Genomic DNA, 12899 nt, shown 5'->3' on the forward strand with positions numbered 1-12899 from the left:
TGTAGTCATAGTAATAGAATTTATTGACTGCCCCTTGGGTGCTGTGCTAAGCACTTAGAAAGTACAAAACAAAGAACTGGCACATTCCTTACCTCAAATGAATAGATTTCTAAGTAACTCCTATCTAATAATATACCTAATTAATCTAAATAACCTATTATATAGGTAACTGAGATGACACCCTAAACGTGTAAATTTTTTCTGGTACCTTTCTCTAGAAGTATAAAGGGCTTCGGAGATAGTTTTCCTTCTAGCTTTATCACATCCCAGAGCAGAAGAGAAATAAATTATTTTTCTCCTTTTTTGAAGTTGGAGAACAGGAAGCCCATGGAAGTTGAGTAGTTACTGTAGGACCTCCAGCTCACTGAGAGAGGCGAAAGTAAAATCCAGGTCTCCGGACTCCCTAATTTCCTAGTTCATTACTTCCTCGTGATTTAGGGGTTTGCTCTGGTGGGAACAGCAAACATCACAATTTAAGAGATCCCTTTCTGACAGGGGAAACGGGGAGGATTATCGCGGCAAGTGGATTATCCAGGCAATCCAAATTGGCTGCAATTCTCTTCTTGGCTGACAAGTTTAACTCAAACCCTTGGTGTAAGGGAAGAAAACTGCCCCACAGATGTCCCTAGTATTGGCCTGATACTCACACTTGGGCCTCTGAAACAGAGCATTAAAGAGTAAAAAGAAGAGAAATGGTGCACTCACTCTTAAGGGTAGAAGCATCACCTCTAAATGGCAGACCAGAAATGACTTCTGGGAGTACTTGCTATTCCCATTTTCCCTGCCTCTCTTTGTTTTCCTTTTCCATTTTGTTGGGGATCCAAGAAGAGGGACAATGAAAAGCAACATGACTTAGTGGATAGAACAGAGGACTGCAAGTCAGAAGACCTGAATTCTAATTCTCGCTCTGCCACTTGCCTGTTGTGTAATCTTTAGGCAAGTCACTCCACTATGCCTCAACTTCCTCTTCTCTACAATGGAAATTCAATACCCATTCTCCTTCCCACTTAGGCTGAGCCCCATGTGAGGCAGGGACTGTGTAAAACCTGATTATCCTGTATCTAGCTAGCACCTGAAGCATAGTAACTCCTTAACAATACCACAATTATTATTTCTAAGATGGAGAGAAATAGAAAAGCCAAGATGTGATAAACCTCTGGAAAGCAGTAATCATTTTATCTCAGATTATCCAAAAACACTATCTTGGGCAAGATTAGGCAAAATGCTCTACTCATGACCTGTTGGCCCATTCTAGGTATTTTACACCCTTGGATATAGATCTGAGGAAGATGATAATGGAGAACACTGACTAAGGGAGCTGCAGATCCCTTGATTTTTCAGTCAGGTGGTTTGGACAATTCTTTCACAAGAAGGGAAGTGGTTAACTGTAACAGCTGGGAAGACCTCTGCTTAAGGCAATGAAGTTAGTAGAAACTCCCCGTTTCTACACTGACTAGGGTCTGTGGGGGTTTTTTGTTTTGATTTTTTTTCCAACACGCCCCCAACCCCGTGAGCCAAATGCCTCCAGCTGTCTGCTTAGGCTAAAACCTCCTATTGGCTTCCCATCAGCTTTCTGGTAAGGCTTCCTTCTAGTTCCAGAGCAGCTGCTGCCTGGTTGGACTCTTCCCTGTCCGCTGTTTTGTTCCCCCTCCCATTTTTTGTTTGTGGTGAAACAGGGGCAAAGAGGGGAAGGCGTCATTTTACACGAGTGGGTTGAATCAGCTCATAAGGGAATAGGTTGTGACAGTGGATCATCAGCAATGGGTCCGCAACGGAGTCGAGGTAAGTTACCAGTGCTCCCAGCCCATCCCCAAATTCTCACTCCCTCTCTGAGCTCCCCAGCATCTTGCAAAGGGAAACAGTGGGCCCTTTTCTTGGGGTGGGGAGCCCCAGACTGGTCTAGGGCTGCCACTCACCGGTCTTGAGAGGAACCAGAGGTAGCCAGATACCTGTTTTGGGCTCTAACTGGGCTGGGGGTACAGGGAAAGAGGTCTCAGAGCTGCTGGTGGGGAGAGAAGCCAGAGGTAGTTCTGACCCCTAGGAGTTCAGGCCTCCAACTAGCCTGGGGGTGCAGGGAAAGAGGAGCAAAGTGGCTTAGTGGAAAGAGCGCGGGCTTGGGAGTCAGAGGTCGTGGGTTCTAATCCCAGTTCCGCCACTTGTCAGCTGTGTGACTTTGGGCAAGTCACTTCAACCAATCAATTGTATTTGAGCGCTTACTGTGTGCAGAGCACTGTACTAAGTACTTGGGAAGTCCAAGTCGGCAACACGTAGAGACAGTCTCTACCCAACAGTGGGCTCACAGTCTAGAAGGGGGAGACAGAGAACAAAAGCAAACACACTAACAAAATAATAAATAGAATAGATATGTACAAGATATAGAGTTATAAATATGTACAAACATATATACATATATACAGGTATTGTGGGGAAGGGAAGGAGGTAAGATGGGGGGATGGAGAGGGGGACGAGGGGGAGAGGAAGGAAGGGGCTCAGTCTGGGAAGGCTCAGTTACCTTATCTGGAAAATGGGGATTAAAACTGTGAGGCCCCCCGTGGGACAACCTGATCATTTTGTAACCACCCCAGCGCTTACAACAGTGCTTTGCAAATAGTAAGCGCTTAATAAATGTCATTAGTATTATTATTGTTACGTGGGACAACCTGATTACCTTGTATCTCCCCCAGAATGTAGAACAGCCCATAGTAAGCACTTAACATATCATCATCATTGTTATTAAAGATGTTTCAGAGCTGCTGGTGGGGAGAGGAGCTAGAAGTAGGCTGGGCTGGGGGTGCAGGGAAGGAGGTTCTCCCCACTGCTGCTTTCCCTGCTTCAGTGAAGACCCCCCGGAACCGCAAGGCCGTGTCAGCTTCGGTGCCCCCTTCCCTCCTAGGTTGGGTCAGCATTTCTGGAGCCATCCCAGCTGCCTGGCTGGGGGAGAAATAATAATTAATAACTGTGGTATTTAAGCGCTTGCTATGGGCCAAGCACTGTTCTAAACTCTGGGGTAAATACAAGATAATCAGATTGTCCCACGTCGGGGCTCACAGTCTCAATCCCCATTTTGCAGATGAGGTACTGAGGCACAGAGAAGTTATGGAATAACTATAGTATTTATTACACGCTTATTATGTGTGAGGCACAGTACTAGGCGCTGGGGTAGATCCAAGCAAATGGGGTTGGACCCAGTCCCCGTCCCACGTGGGGCTCACGGTCTCAACCCGCATTTTCCAGATGAGGGAACTGAGGCTTGGAGAAATGAAGTGGCTTACCCCAGGTTACACGGCAGATAAGTGGTGGAGGCGGAATTAGAACCCATGACCTTCCACCTGCCAGGCTCGGGCTCTTTCCACTGGGCCATGCTGCAGCTGTGGGCTGCTGGGGCTCTGGGCCCTGGGTATCCGGGGTCGGGGGCTGGCCCTGAGGATGGGGGACCAAGCTTACGGGGAAAGGCGGCCTGGCCGGAGCCAGCTGGAGGGGGCCGCCCGGACCGGACCCCCCGCCCCCCCTTACTCTGAGGAAACATGCCGCGGCCGTCGCGCCCACCTCCCTCTGCAGCTGGCCGGCGGCCCCACACCTTCGGCCGGCCGCCCGCCCGCCCGAGGCCCCGGGGGGGAGGCGGGGAGGAGGAGAGGGAGGGGGAGAAGGAGAGGAGGAAGGGGAAAGGGGGGAGGAGGGAGAGGGAGGGGGGAGGGGGGAGAAGTGAGGGGGAGGGGGAGGGGGATGGGGGAGGGGGAGGGGGAAAGAGGAGGAGGAGGGAGAGGGGAAAGAGGAGGGAGGGGGGGGGGGGAAAGAGGAGGGAGGGGGGGGGGGGGGAAAGAGGAGGGAGGGGGAGGGGGGAAAGAGGAGGGAGGGGGAGGGGGGAAAGAGGAGGAGGAGGGAGAGGGGAAAGAGGAGGGATGGGGGGACGAGGAGGGGGGAAAGAGGAGGAGGAGGGAGAGGGGAAAGAGGAGGGAGGGGGAGAGGGGAAAGAGGAGGGGGAGGGAGGGGGGAAAGAGGAGGGGGGAAAGAGGAGGGGGAGGGAGGGGGGAAAGAGGAGGGGGGAAGAGGAGGGGGAGGGGGGAAAGAGGAGGAGGGAGGGGGGGGAAGAGGAGGAGGGAGAGGGAGGGGAAGGAGGAGGGAGGGAGGGGGAAGGAGGAGGGGGAAGGGAGGGGGAAGGAGGAGGGGGAAGGGAGGGGGAAGGAGGGAGGGAGGGAGGAGGAGGAGGGAAGCAGGCGGGGGTGAGGAGTGGGAGGAGGAGGAGGAGGGAAGCAGGCGGGGGTGAGGAGTGGGAGCGCCCCCTGGCGGGCGGCCCTGGGCTCGGCGGCGCCCCCGTTTGGCGCGGCTCCCGCGGACGGGAAGGGGCTTCTCTCCTCCACACCGACCCCGCCCCGCCGCCGGAGAGGAGGGGGTCTGTATGTATGTATGTATGTGTCTGTGTGTGTGTGTGTGTGTGTGTGCGCGCGCGATGGGGGGGGCGCCCTCCGAGGGCTAAGGAAAGGGGAGGGCAAAGAGTTTCCCCGGGAGGGCTGAGATTCTCTCTCTCTCTCTCTCTCTCTCTCTCTCTCTCTCTCTCTCTCTCTCTCCCTCCCTCTCCCTCTCCCTCTCCCTCTCACTCTCCCTCTCTCTCTCTCTCTCTCTCTCTCTCTCTCTCTCTCTCCCTCCCTCCCTCTCCATCTCCCTCTCCCTCTCTCTCTTTTCTCCTCGCCCCGGGGGTCGGTCCTCACCCCCCAGAACTCGGCTCCGAGCCGGGGGAGCCGCGGGGACCCCCGGGGCTGCCCCGGAGGGCCTGGGGGTCCCGGGTCCCGGGGTCGGGGCCGGGGTCTCTCTCTCTCTCTCCGGGGTGGGTCCCGGGGTCGGGCGCGCCCAGCCCGGGTAAGAGGAGCGGAGGCAGGACTGGGGGGCGGGCGAGGCCCAGGCGGCCTCCCCTTCTCCCTCTGCAAAATCAGAATCATGGCATCTGTTAAGCGCTGACCCTGTGCCGAGCGCTGGGGTAGAGACAAGGGAATCAGGTTGTCCCGCTCCGTCTTAATCCCCGTTTTCCGGATGAGGGAACTGAGGCCCAGTGAAGTGACTTGCCCAAAGTCACCCAGCTGACCAGCGGCGGGGTCGGGATCAATCAATCAATCGTATTTATTGAGCGCTTACTATGTGCAGAGCACTGTACTAAGCGCTTGGGAAGTACAAATTGGAGCTCGCGACCTCTGACTTCCGAGCCCGGGCTCTTTTCTCCCCCTTCTAGACTGTGAGCCCACTGTTGGGTAGGGACTGTCTCTAGATGTTGCCAACTTGGACTTCCCAAGCGCTTAGTCCAGTGCCCTGCACACAGTAAGCGCTCAATAAATGCGATTGATTGAGCACCTGTATATATGTATATATGTTTGTGCATGTTTATTACTCTATTTTACTTGTACATATCTATTCTATTTATTTTATTTTGTTATGTTTGGTTTTGTTCTGTCTCCCCCTTTTTAGACTGTGAGCCCACTGTTGGGTAGGGACTGTCTCTAGATGTTACCAACTTGAACTTCCCAAGCGCTTAGTACAGTGCTCTGCACACAGTAAGCACTCAATAAATACGATTGATTGATTGAGCACCTGTATATATGTTTGTACATATTTATTACTCTATTTTACTTGTACATATCTATTCTATTTATTTTATTTTGTTATGTTTGGTTTTGTTCTGTCTCCCCCTTTTTAGACTGTGAGCCCACTGTTGGGTAGGGACTGTCTCTAGATGTTACCAACTTGAACTTCCCAAGCGCTTAGTCCAGTGCTCTGCACACAGTAAGCGCTCAATAAATGCGATTGATTGAGCACCTGTATATATGTTTGTACATATTTATTACTCTATTTTACTTGTACGTATCTATTCTATTTATTTTATTTTGTTAGTATGTTTGGTTTTGTTCTTTGTCTCCCCCTTTTTAGACTGTGAGCCCACTGTTGGGTAGGGACTGTCTCTAGATGTTGCCAACTTGGACTTCCCAAGCGCTTAGTCCAGTGCTCTGCACACAGTAAGCGCTCAATCAATACGATTGATTGATTGATTGATTTCCACTAAGCCACCCCGCTTCTCTAAAACGGGGCGAGGACGGAAGAGCGGGGCCCGGCTCCCTCTGCCTGCCCAGCCTCCCTCTCCCGGGGCAAAGCCTGGCGGTGTTCGGTGGTGGGCTCGCTCAGTGTCAAGCGCTTAGTACAGTGCTCTGCACGCAGTAAGCGCTCAATAAATACGATTGAATGAATGGTCGCTCCTGGGCCTGAGGAAGGGACTTCGGACCCCCCTCCCCAGCGAAGAGGCCGGGCCTGGGCCCTCCCCTCCTTCATCCCCTCCTTCCTCCCTCCCCTCCTTAATTCATTAATGATGGCATTTGTTAAGCTCTTACTATGTGCAAAGCACTGTTCTAAGCGCTGGGGAGGGGGAGACAAAAAGGTGATCAGAGAAGCAGCGTGGCTCAGTGGAAAGAGCCCGGACTTTGGAGTCAGAGGTCATGGGTTCAAATCCCACGTCTGCCAATTGTCAGCTGTGTGACTGTGGGCAAGTCACTTAACTTCTCTAGGCCTCAGTTACCTCATCTGGAAAATGGGGATTAAGACTCTGAGCCCCCCGTGGGACAACCTGATCACCTTGTAACCTCCCCAGTGCTTTGCACATAGTAAGCGCTTATTAAATGCCATTATTATTACTTATCAGGTTGTCCCACGTGGGGCTCACAGTCTCCATCCCCATTTTACAGATGAGGTAACAGGCCCAGAGAAGAAGAAGAAGAATGATGGCATTTGTTAAGCGCTTACTATGTGCAAAGCACCGTTCTAGTGAAGTTACTTACCCAAAGACACACAGCTGGCAATTGGCAGAGTCGGAATTTGAACCCATGACCTCTGACTTCCAAACCCGTGCTCTTTCCACTGAGCCAGGCTCCTCTCTCCCTCCCCTCTTCCTCCCTCTCCTTCCTCCCTCCCCTTCCTCCCTCCCCTGGTCTCCTGAGGCCAGATCGAAAACCTGCCCAGAAGATACATTCATTCAACCGTATTTATTGAGCGCTTACTGTGTGCAGAGCATTGGACTAAGCGCTTGGAAAAAACAATTCGGCGAGGGAGAGGACTGGAGGCTGGACTTCTGAGCAAAGGCGAGATGGGGAAGAGCTGGCTTCCCTTTCGGCTGAGGGATGAAGGCGACTTGGAACTCTTATTCTGGGGACTCCCAGGGCCCTTGTCCTTGGGGGAGAGAATGGATCTCTGGCCCCCAAGCCCTCCTCCTTCCTCACATCCACCAAACTAGCTCTCTTCCTCCCTTCAAAGCCCTACTGAGAGCTCACCTCCTCCAGGAGGCCCTCCCAGACTGAGCCCTGCTTTTCCTCTGCTCTTCCTCCCCTCCCCATCGCCCCTACTCCCTCCCTCTGCCCTACCCCCTTCCCTGCTCCACAGCACGTGTGTATATTTGTACATATTTATTATTCTATTTATTTTATTAAGGATGTGTACATATCTATAATTCTATTTATTTTGAGGTTGTCGATGTTATTGTTTTGTTTGCTGTCTCCCCCTTCTAGACTGTGAGCCCGTGGTTGGGTAGGGTAGCAAGTCTCCATCAGTTGCTGAATTGTACTTTCCAAGAGCTTAGTGCTGTGCACACAGTAAGCGCTAAATAAATACGATTGAATGAATCCCTCCCCCCACCCGCCTGAAGACAATCGCCCTGCGAGTCCCCAGAATAAGAGTTCAAAGTGGCCCCCATCCCTCACCCGAAAGGGACTGTTTAAACCAGCTCTCCTCATCTCACCTTGGCTCAGAACTCCAGCTCCCAATCCTCTCCCCCCACCCCGGGGGAAGCACGGGCCTGAGAGTCAGAGGTCATGGGTTCTAATCCCGGCTCCACCACTTGTCAGCTGTGTGACTTTAGACTAGTCACTTCACTTTTCTGGTCCCCAATTACCTCGTCTGTAAAAATGGGGATTAAGACGGTGAGCCCAACGTGGGACAATCTGATAGCCTTGTATCTAACCCAGCGCTTAGAACAGTGCTCGGCACATAATAATGGCTTTTAAGTGCTTATTATTATTTCCCCTGGAATATGCCTTCTGGTTGCTGCTCTTTCAGTAGCCCCCAGTCCCCCCCCCCCCGCCCTTTTCCCTCCCCCAGAATCTAGACTCCGAGACCCCAGGGCCCTTCAGAAAACTCTGTCTTTCACATCCTATTCTATTTATTTTATTTTGTCAGTATGTTTGGTTTTGTTCTCCGTCTCCCCCTTTTAGACTGTGAGCCCACTGTTGGGTAGGGACTGTATATGTTGCCAACTTGTACTTCCCAAGCGCTTAGTACAGTGCTCTGCACACAGTAAGCGCTCAATAAATACGATTGATTGATTGATCCCGTGTTCTCTTCTCCTACCCCCAAGATGCCCACACCCCAGCTGGGAAGTGCCTGATTCTATCTTTGTTCTCCGTTTTGAGGTTTCTAGCAGAGCCTCCAGGCTCCGAGGTCCCTGGCTGGTTATCAGAGATCTGCAGAATTTCCGGGTGTCCACACTGCTTCTTTGGTAAGACTAGGGGCCCGTTTTCCCACTGGGGAGAAATCCCCTGGAGGAGATGGGACTTGTTTCTCTAATTGGAAAAGGATGGGGCAAGATAGTTTTGAAAATCTCCTTTGAACTTCCACTTGCATAACTTGACGATCGCTGCCCTCCACCCCACGCCCAGCAGCTGGGAGGAAACTGCAATACTGGGAAGTCCAGTACTGGGGTGTGTGTGTGTGTGTGTGTATATATATATACACACACACACACACACATATGCACACATACCCCTATATATATATATATATATATATATATATATATATCAGCAATATCCGCACTTCCTCGGGGTATGTGTATATATATATTATATATATATGTATATAATATAGATAGATAGATATATACCCCCGAGGAAGTGCAGATATTCTTGTAATATAATCCATTTAGGATTTTTAAGGATGAAGAGCTGCAAGGATCTGAGATCCCACCCAATTTTACACCGGTAGAGGCACTCCTCTGTTGGGTAAATTGAGGCACTAAGTACACAGAATTGTATCTTGGTGGGGGGCAGAGGAGGTGGGAGGAGTGGGGTTGGGGCTTGGCAAGAGTGGAAAGTGGAAAGAGCAAGGGTTTGGGAGTCAGAGGATGTGGCTTCCAATCCCGGCAACTCCACTTGTCTGCTGCGACATCTTGGTCAAGCTATTTAACTTCTCTGTGCCTCAATTACCTCATTTGTAAAATGGAGATTAAGACTGGGAGCCCCATGTGGGACAACCTGATTACCTTATATCTATCCCAGCGCTTAGAAGAGTGCTTGGCACGTGGTAAGCGCTTAACAAATACCATTATTATTATTTTTAGGGGGAGGGGCTGTGAAGGCTGTTAAAATAAAAGCTGGGAGGAGAGGGGTTGGATAAAGTGAGGTAGGCAGAGAGCATAAGAAATGAAGTGCTGTCAGGGGCTCAGGGCTGTTTTAGGTTTGGGTCCATTTTTTTCCTTTCAAATTACCCCTCGAGAATTAATTTGAGATTTAAGGGTAGAACTGGGGTTGGAGGCTCTCAAACTTGAACAGCATCCAGGGCTCATTCCTAAACTCCGAACACAAGGGAGCTGCCCCACTAATTAACTGCAAAGGCAGAACACCCGCCTATCAATCACACAATCAACTTGAGTTGATTTGTGTATTTGAGTGCTTATTGTGTGCAAAGCACTGCCAAGCACTCAGGAGGCTACAGTATTACAAGAGTTGGTAGACATGTTCCCGCCCACAACAAATTTACAGTCTAGAGGGGGATGGCAGACAATATAAATAATTTATAACAACTTACAAGGGAAGGGTAAGGTAAAGCTCCAGACCTCAAGGAGCTTACAGTTCAGTTTTGTTGTGTGTCTTCACAAACGTGTCTGGAGTGTGGCATTAGAAAACATTCATCCAACAAAGCAAACCTGTTGGGATATAGCAGAGCAGTATTGGAAAAATGGTTTGTTTGTGGCAATGGATTCATTGAAAAAGGTTTTTCTTAATGTGGGGTTTGGCAAGGATGCCACTATCCCTTTATACAAGAACCAGGTGTATATGCATAATTTTTACAGATATGTACATACATGCAGGAGAGACTGGAGGAACTAGTATGGGGAAGGTTTAAGGTGGGTTTTCAGTTGGGTTTTTGAATCAATCAATCATACTTATTGAGTGTTTACTGTGCGCAGAGCACTATACTAAGTGCTTGGGAGAGTACAGTAGAACAGAGGTGGGTAGGCACGTTACGGGCCCACAACCTGCTTATGAATTAGAGGCAAACTTGACAAAAGGGAATAGTCTCTTCAGGTGTCTGTTTTCATAATCAAAAACTAAATTCTCTCCTTCTACAGTTTGAACCCTTGTTCAAATAACCATGGAATTTTATTTTATTTTAAAGCTTCAAAGCTAGGATGTGCCACTTCAACAAAATTCAGAACTTTTTTGCATTTCGAAAATGGGCAGTCTCAGGACTGTGGATTTAGTACCTAGTTATCAATATTTCCAAAAGGCAGCACCCCCCCCCCCCCCCCCCGCACCCCAGCACTTACCTGAAAATGTTGCTTTGCAAGGATGAAAGAAACTTTCTTTCTTCATGAAATGATCTCTGGGTGCAGGGCAGGGCTGGGACATGAGGGCTGGCGCTCATCTTGCTGCTGTGGTGATGGGAATAATAATAATAATAATAATAATGGCATTTATTAAGCGCTTACTATGTGCAAAGCACTGTTCTAAGCACTGGGGAGGTTACTAGGTGATCAGGTTGTCCCACTGGGGGCTCACAGTCTTCATCCCCATTTTACAGATGAGGGAACTGAGGCCCAGAGAAGTCAAGTGACTTGCCCAAAGTCACACAGCTGACAATTGGCAGAGCTGGGATTTGAACCTGTGACCTCTGACTCCAAAGCCTGGGCTCTTTCCACCGAGCCACGCTGGAATCTCGTAGGTCCCCAGGCCAGGGGCCTTGTCCTGCCGGCCCAAATTTCTGGAATGGGGCAGCAGGACCACAGGCCGGCTCTGCCCCTGTCCCCATCCCAGGGTGGCTCCTTTCCCGCCCCCGCCCTCCCAACCTAGAGCCAGGCTGGGCTCATTGCAGGAGTAGGAGATGCTTCTGGTGGCCGACTGGGAGCCTGGCACACTGTGGCCGAGCTCTTTGCCACAGTCTTGAGGCCAATTCATTTCCTTTGTGCAAACATCCAGAGCCCCCAAACTAGTGAGGGGCACCCCAGCCTCCCATACCAAGGAGTCCCCGGTCCAGATCGGCGCCATCCCCCAAACCCCGATCAGATAGGGCAGGCCCCTGCAGCCCTCAGTGCAGGGAGGCTCACTGTCAAAGGATAAGGAAACTAGAAACATTGCTTCAAAATTATATTAGAACAGCCACACTGGCACTTATTTCACCGGCATGACATCCTGAATGGGCCCCGCTTGCCTCTTTTTTTTTTTTTTTTAATGGTATTTGTTAAGCATTTACTATGCACCATAGCACTGGGATGGACACAAGTTAATCAGGTTGGACACAGTCCCTGGCCCACATAGGACTCAGTCCTAATTCCCATTTTACAGGTGAGGTACCTGAGACACAGAGAAGTGAAATGACTTGTCCAAGGTCACCCAGCAGACAAGTGGTGGAGCCAGGATTCAAATTCATTCATTCAATCATATTTATTGAGTGTGCAAAGCAATATACCTAGCACTTGGGAGACTACAGTATAACAACAATCAATCAATCAATCGTATTTATTGAGCGCTTACTGTGTGCAGAGCACTGTACTAAGCGCTTGGGAAATACAAGTTGGCAACATATAGAGACAGTCCCTACCCAACAGTGGGCTCACAGTCTAAAAGAACAACAGACACATTCCTGCTCACAATGCGCTCACAGTCTAGAGGGGCAGGCAGACATTAATATAAATAGATAAATTACAGATATATACATATGTGCTGTGGGGATGGGAACCCAGAACCCAGGTCCTTTTAACTGCCAGGCCTGTGCTCTATCCATTAGGCCACAGTGCTTCACTGCTTTCACATCTGGTGCTTCATCTAGCTGTTCTTTAAGGTTTTCTTTATAGGTTAGGCTTTGCTTTGTATCTTCTCAGTTGTATGAATGATTAGTTGTGTCCATCTGGTCTCCCCTATCAGTCCACCGTAGGCAGGCACTGTGTCTTGTTCTCACTCACCACAGATCCAGTCAACACTGCTGACAGGTGGCGGGGGAGCAGATTAATCCATGATGTGTCTTCTGTGCCCCGTTTCCAAATGACTCTGTCCTTTGGCCAGGGCTTGAGGCTGCCATCTTTAGTCTTACTCATTGTTTCAACCCCCTTAGCTTCCCATACCCTGCCCAGGATACCTATTTTTGGCTCCCACAGCATCACCCCATCTGACCCTCTGGCGTGGTCTGACTGTCACTTTCCAGCAGTCATCGTCTTGGTTTCTTTTCTGGGTTCTGCCCCAGTGCTTCCCCATCTCTCTTCTCTGCCCACCTTGCTTGCAGCTTCCCCTCGATATCTCCTATGGGTTAAGTCTGATTTGTGAGGTTGATGTCAACCTAACCAGTTTGCCCTGATTCTCCAAACCTCTTACTACACCAACTCCCGTTTGAGAGAAGCAGTGACACTTAATGGATAGAGCAAAGTCCTGGAAGTCAGAGGGACTTGGGTTCTAATCCTGGCTCATCCCCTTGTCTGCTCTGTGACCTTGGGAAAGTCACTTAACTTCTCTGTGCCTCTGTCAACCTCATCTGTAAAATGGGGATTAAGACCGTGAGCCCCATGTGGGACATGGCCTGTGTCCAACTTGATTGGCTTGTATCTACTCCAGCACTCAGTACAGTGCCTGGCACTTAGTAAGCACTTAACAGATACCATAAAAAGG

At 50.1% G+C, this 12899-nt stretch overlaps 1 protein-coding gene across 7 annotated transcripts in view; it reads left to right on the forward strand.

Annotated features, from left to right (window-relative positions):
• The first annotated feature begins 1662 nt into the window (after positions 1-1662).
• The window catches only part of HVCN1 (hydrogen voltage gated channel 1), a 28287-nt gene continuing 17050 nt past the window's right edge, over positions 1663-12899 (forward strand). For 2 of the 7 annotated variants that reach the window (XM_038762500.1, XM_038762506.1), the window contains exons 1-2: positions 4327-4398; positions 8436-8521. The gene's annotated coding sequence lies outside the window, so the exon portion shown is untranslated. Of the gene's footprint in view, positions 1783-4326; positions 4407-8435; positions 8522-12899 lie in introns of those variants that run through there. The other 5 variants (XM_038762503.1, XM_038762501.1, XM_038762505.1 and 2 more) reach the window with 5 other exon arrangements.

Source organism: Tachyglossus aculeatus, chromosome 21, assembly GCF_015852505.1.
Source record: "Tachyglossus aculeatus isolate mTacAcu1 chromosome 21, mTacAcu1.pri, whole genome shotgun sequence".
NCBI classification, from domain to species: Eukaryota; Metazoa; Chordata; class Mammalia; order Monotremata; family Tachyglossidae; genus Tachyglossus; species Tachyglossus aculeatus.